Genomic DNA, 7,408 nt, shown 5'->3' on the forward strand with positions numbered 1-7,408 from the left:
ATCTGCACTCCTGTGTTTATCGCAGCACTGTTCACAATAGGTAAGATTTGGAGACAGCCTAAATGTCCATCAACAGATGTATGGATATATTTTTGTTTTATTCTTAATATATTAAAATAGGTTAGGAAACATTCATTTGGAAAAGTGGTTTCATTCCTGACAGATATTATTGAAGTGGTGGTAATGTTTGTTTATTTAATAAATCAAGAGACAATTGATGAGTTTAGCATGCTATTCTATCTTCACTGAAATTTGGTTGACTCAAAATCTGAATACTCTCTTTTGAAAGTTAGAAATTTCTAAGCCTGTTTAAAAATACAAAACACAAATAATCAACTGAAAGAATTATTTTAGAAGATATAATGGGTGATCTTGAAGTCAATATTAGATAATAAAATAAGGGATGGAGAAGGAGAAAAAAATGTACATTTTGTAATGATTAACGAATTAGTCTGATTAATTACAAGATAATTTTGAAAGACATTATTTTAACACTGGTTTAAAGTCACTAAATCTGTTTGGGATCGTGATGTGAAATGACAGAATAATTCTGCATCTACTGAAGACAATTTTATATATGATGAAACTCAATAACTGCTAAGTGAGAACTGGACAAATTAAATGATAGTTTTCTTCTGATAATTAATGTTTGGATAATTGATTAATTTTAAATAGTGCATATTTGCAAGATGAGATTATCCTATTTGTTTTATTAAATTATTTTCGTCTGTATTTACATAGTTTTTGTAGCTTACAAATCTTGCCAAATTGTGACATCACAGCTCCACCTTGTGGTCAAAATAGTTAGCTAACAGAACCTAAATTTGAAGCAAATGCAAGAGCTTTATAAAATCGTGCTATCAAATTTTTTCCCAAAGGCTAATACTAATAAAATGATAAATATTGGATGCTTTTTTTCAGGAATTATTTATATATTTTTTTAAGTATTATACAACATTTTAAAAGGAAGAATTGTGACGCCTTATTCTGAAATAAGGGATAGCTAGCATATTTCCAGTTAATACTGTTGAAGTGATTTGTTTTCTATTTTTATCTAATTTGTAAACTGCTAATCTATGTCCAATAGAGAATATTTACTTGGATTAATAATAAAATAAGCTTAAGAGTAGTCAGATTCGACTACAACTGATAAAACAATTTGTTTAGTGTAGATAAAATTACTTAATTTATGTAATATTAAAACAACAGTTCCATAGGGTCCTATTGTAAAAACAAAATTTTAAAAATTGCTGTTTGTTAGGAAAAGGTAAATCGTAATTTTTCTTTATTATCAGTACGGAACTGGTAAGTGCAACAATGAGGACAAGTGTCTTGTGGTAGTAAAATCTGGGTGATTCAGATACTGTGAAAGTTATAATCTTTGTTTTGACTTTTTGAAGATTAACAAAATTTATTCCTGCTGAAGTTATGCACTAAAGTAGTTCTAATTTACTCCAGCTGTTGCACATTTACTTACTGACCGCACAGCCTCCTTGATCACCCTTTTCTTCCTTTGGGTCACTTAGTGTCTTGGCTGCTGGACGAAATCAAGGGGATCTTCAGCTCATGCTAGAGTAGCATCATTGATTTTCATATTGTCTCAGACAGCTTTCCCATTGACCTATGAGTCAAGAAGAGAGGGAATTTTAAAAATATGTATTTTTGAAATGATTTTGTGCCTGTGATAGCAAGTCGACAAAGATGGTCCTCAGTGAACCATGCCTCCCAGTACTCATACCATTGTGAACCCAGGTGGGTCCTCTATAACGAATAGAATGCAGTAGAAGTGACTGCCTAATTTCCAAATTGAGTTATGAGAAGCTTTGTGGTTTTGAGCTCTTGGAATGTTTACTGTTAGGGCATTCTCTGTAGAATCCAGGTACCATGCTGTGCCCATGCCACATGGCAAGGCCATGTGCAAGCACTGTGGCCAACAGCTGAAACCAAGCTCCTGCATCACTTCTACCACATGAGTGAATTATTTGGACATCAGTCTCAGACAAATCCCAGTTCAGATGAATATAGCTCCTGTCAACATCTGCCTGCAACCACATGTGAGACCCCTCAGCCAAGAAACACCCAGCTGAGCTAAGCAAACCCATACAGAACTATAAAAGATGATAATTTATTGAGTCACTAAGTTTCCACATGGTTTGTTACACAGAAATGGATAACTGAAACAGGATTAATTGCCTATAGTGTATCTCTAATAGGCTTTCCTTCTCAGAGCACTTTGCATACTGGATTGTTTACTTACCTTTCATTCTCCTCAATAAGGCCATGGGCTCCTTGAGGGCAACGACTGGGTCTTATTCCATCTTTTCAGTTTTAGCATGCAGTCTGGCATATAGTAGGTACTTGTATGTTAACTGGAAGTTGGTTTTATGTCTGAAATTTTATTGTATTTGAATCAAAATGATCCCTGAGGGGGAATAGGTGTTTTGAATTTAAGAGGTAGCCAAAAAATAAACCTATGTGTACTGTAGTTGTGTGAAGTAAAGATGTGTGAAATATTGTACAGTTTGTCCCTGAATAAAGGAATATGTAGGTGGCCTCAAGTTGGATACAGTGATGCACTAAGACAGTATAAAAGGAAACTGCTATCACTGTTATCCTCAGCATTCTGGGCTAAAGGACTGAGAGAGGGAGGGTTTAGTTTATGAGTAATTTGCTTAGTATGTGCTTACTATGTGTATTTGTATTAAACATTCAGTAAGTGTTTCAAATTGAATTTGCTTTTATACATCTTAAAGCAGTTTTCTAAAAGGTGCTTTAAAAAGTGTTATTTTATATAGTGACTACAAACTCTATATTTTATCCTCTAACTTTAAACTAGAAAATAGTTCTAAAATAGAAATATGTGAAGACAATGGATTTTCAAATGCCAAGGAAAGTGTAGCTTTGATATGTACTGACTCTGGAACTAGTGTTGTTACCCCAGTTACAGATTCGATTGCCCATTGGGTGTGGCCTCTCTTGGTTTTGACCAAATGTCATTTTAACATCTATCCAGTCTGGTCTTACAAATGTGATAAATAATAGAATGAAAACTTTATAATTTCAGAATTATGGACCTGTAGGACTCTGTTCAAAATATGAACTATTTAGGAAAGTTATAACTGGGATGATATGAGAAAAAATCGAACTTACAACCTCTCTTGAGGTTCTCGTGAAGTCCTATTTTTTAATCAATATAGAGGAGCTGTTTTTAAAATTGGTAAGTGAATTGCCCAATCTGAGGTATTTAAAAGGTACCAAAGAGCAAATTTAAGTGCATAAAGTAATAAGAATTAAGAGGGAGCAATGAGATTCAGGAGTTATGATTAATTATATTTCAAGTAGGTATGTGGAGAATGAACATAAACACACATCTAACTTGCCATCTAACTTGCCATTGATTAGAGGAGTTTCATCTAATTTGGGACATTTATTTTGACATTAAATTTTCTAATCTATTATTTTTGGACAGAATATCATCTACATTGTATTCTAGACAGTTTCATCCTCCAATAGATTTTCTTGCAAATTTTTAATCCAATGTTACATTATTTTTTTAAGTTCTACAATGAAGACAGAACAAGAATTACAGAACATGTACTTGTCTGTATGACATAATTAAGTTGTGTCCTCTCTCAGATGCTTGTAGCTCTGAATCTTAATCTTCATTGATGGTTTACTTTTGTGACAGTTACATGTATAGCTAGCTGAATATACATGGGCTTCCCAGATTTCCTACGCACCAATAGTTACGTGGGATTATGGAACTGCTTTTGGCCAGTGGCCAATGAATGGAAGTTATGTGGATTACTTGCAAAGCCACCCATTTATAAGCCCATTTTAGAGACCTTGAAGCATATGTATTGAGATGCCTGGATCTCTGAATCACCATTTGGAAGTAAGTTGTCCTTAATAGGTGCCAGGACCACAAGAGATTTATGCGAGAGAGAAATGAAGTTTCCTATGTTAAGCCACTGAAGTTTCAAGGCTTGCAAGACCGCTTATTTTAATCTGACTAAAACAACAATCACATGTGTGAGAAAAAGATACACACTTTATTAGGAGAAGATGAATTTAGGTTTGTATTGAGTTACAAATAATAAAAATCTAGAGTTATCTTAGGATTTTGTGATTTAGTTTGTGTCATCTAACAATAGAATCTGAGGACTGGAAGTAGTGTTAAAAGCTATATAGTCCAAGGTCTGTCCTACCTCTACCCTAAACAAATCATCTTTCAAGCTTTCCTGGTTGTTGATCACCCAGGTTTACTTGAAAACTTCATTTAGTGAATGCTTATGGGTATCTGTTATAAGCCCATCAATGTACCTGAAATTACAAACGTGATTTAGATATCAACCCTGCATTACAATCTGGTGACAGGCAGTTTACTGCATTCTAACACAGAAACAGCAAAGCTTTTTTCATAACTGTAATGAAGACTGTCTTTTGTAACTTCTTTGTAATGTTTGTATGGGTACATTTGGAAATTATATGAAAAACCTAATACCTTTTAATATGGGTTTATAAAATATTTAACAGCAGTAATCACAACAGTTGCCTCCCACCTACCACCCCTCTATGCCTCACCTTGTTACCTTTTCCACATTTAAAAATACCAGATTCTTCACTAGTCTTTGTCTGACCACCCTCACTGCTCCTCCCAGCTGACTGGCTTGCTGATTTTACAAAGTCCTAGTATCAGTATCATTCTCCTCTGCATTTGGAATGGTTTATCAACATAGCTGTGGAAGGGTGGTGGCCAGATCTGAACTTAATATGCCAGGTAGTACTAGGTATAAGTGGTATAGAAGCAAAGAGAAGACTCATTTATATTTTGTATTTTTGTTAATAAAATTAAGTATCAAATTACTTTTGGTGAGGGATGGGCAACTGTATTGTACTGCTGATAATTTGCAGTCAGGAACAATTTTGTTTTCCTTCTCATAAAAACACTGTTAAGCCATGACTTCAGTTTATAGTACTTACTTTCACATTTTTCTTGGGCCAAGAATAGAATGCTATTAAATTAAATTTTATTGTTTTTAAATTATAGTTTTAGCCTGTTTCAATCTTTGTGAAAGCTAATTCTATCACTCAACATAATTAAGTTATTCTTCTCTTGGGCTCATGCCACCCAAAATGATGAGCTGGCTTTCGACAATTGAGTCTTGGTAATTTACAAAACTGTTCAGAAAGACAAACCAAAATTCGAATGACTTGCTGTGTTCTGTATAAATTTATAATCGAAAGTCTGATCATGGCTACAGGGTATTTTTTTAACTTGTTCTGTTTTTCAACAAACAATATACTTATTTGCAATTAAATGAAAATAAAGCATTGAATTCTGAAGTTTTAGAGAACGACCTTAGAAATTTTTAGTGGTTGTCAGCCTTAGCCTCCTATTAAATTCATCTGGGAACTATTAAAAGCATTTAATGTTGTGACCCTACCTAGACCTATTAAATTCCATTCTCTGGGGTGAAGCCAGGCCATCAGTTATTTTAAAAGTTCTCCAAGTGCTTCTAATGTGCAGCACAGGTTGGGAGAATCTGATCTAGCTTAGCACTTAAAGGTTATAGTGCTACCACTACATAACACTTCTATACTGAGTTTACTGCAGTATATTAATGGAACTATCTTAAGAGGAAAATGTCTGATCAATCATTTAATAGCAATCTAAGTGAAATCTGTAACTAAAATTTCTATTTGTAAAGACAAAAAGAAAAACCAACTTCCCTTTGAGGGTATGCTCTACCCAGAGACTTGGCTAGTGCTAAGGAGGGCGTGGTAGACTTCCCGAGGTCACACAAAGAACAAGCAGCTCATGCTTGGTTCTACCCAATAGTCTGAGTCCCCTCAGTCATTCTGTTTTAGCCTCTAAACCACAAGGACGTGATTTGAGAAATTTCATGAAGCCTCAAGGTGTTCTTTCAGGTTATTTGTACAATGGGGAAGAAAATATCTATAGTTCAACCACTTTCCCATATTCATGACAGATCACCTGGCCTGTGCTTGAGTATTTTACAGATTGTTCATCTGTGGCTGAAAAGCTCTTATCAAAATGCTCTTACTTTTATTGAGCTGATAAAGTTGCTATCCTAACTTGTATCCATTGATTCTGGCTCTGCCTCCTGTAGGAACACAGACTATGTTGATTGTCTTTTCCCTGTGTTAGCAATGCAGATGGATTGTAATTTTCCTAAATCTGCTCTTCAAGAAAATATTTCAGGTTTTCAAAACCATATCATCATCCTGTCCTCGGTGACACCTGTTTCTCTCCTTTGTCAACATCACCTTTCACAATGTGTCACCTGGATAGCAGATCAAACAACCTGGCTATAATAGTGGTTCTGAAAGCCTCCTTTGATCTCGTCATTGTATTCTAGAAATGAAGCCCAAGATTTTATCAACTTTTACCGCGGTCATACCACATTCATTTAAAAGATCAATGATTTTCCAGCCAGGCTGGACATTAAAATCACTTGGGAGAGCTTTGCAAAAATATAGCGATATCCTGTTCTACCCTTGATCAGTTAAATCAGAATCTCTGGGGGTAAGGCCCAGGTACAGTGATTTTTAAAAGTACTTCGATGACCCTAATATGCATCTAAGTGAGTTCTATCCCTAAATATGGTTTCTCTCAACTTGTAGGTAAATACAATATTTTGTTGTTGTTTGAATGTAAATATCAGGCTTTTGATCTGTTCTAGTTTAATTTTCTGATAATAGTAGTCCCAGAATTTTCAAATGCAATTCTTTAAGATTGCAATAAAGTTAGAACACTTACGTTACTGTTTATGTCCACAAAATGTTTAGAAAAGTTTGAAAAGGATTTTGAAAAAGTAAAGATTAACTTAGTGTTAATATTTCTTATATTGTTGGGTTTATGCATAATATAATTTGGTTAATATGTATCATAAATAAAAGTATTTTAAGATTACATTGTGAACTTGTATCATCACTGATAGCAAATGACATAGCTCACAAGCATGGGATCCAAAATTGGTTTTCCAAATTTAAGGACTTTCCAAGTGAAACAAATTTTCTTTTTTTTTTCTTTTTTTTTTATTATACTTTGGGTTTTAGGGTACATGTGCACAATGTGCAGGTTTGTTACATATGTATCCATGTGCCGTGTTGGTTTGCTGCACCCATTAACTCGTCATTTAGCATTAGGTATATCTCCTAATGCTGTCCTTCCCCCCTCCCCCCAACCCACAACAGTCCCCGGAATGTGATGTTCTCCTTCCTGTGTCCATGAGTTCTCATTGTTCAATTCCCACCTATGAGTGAGAACATGCGGTGTTTGGTTTTTTGTCCTTGCGATAGTTTACTGGTAAAACAAATTTTAATGCTATGCTCATTGCTTCTCTTTTTATTAAAAACATTGGGTTTTAAGACATAACCAAAA

The sequence above is a fragment of the Symphalangus syndactylus genome, chromosome 10 (genome assembly GCF_028878055.3).
Source record: "Symphalangus syndactylus isolate Jambi chromosome 10, NHGRI_mSymSyn1-v2.1_pri, whole genome shotgun sequence".
Lineage (NCBI taxonomy): Eukaryota > Metazoa > Chordata > Mammalia > Primates > Hylobatidae > Symphalangus > Symphalangus syndactylus.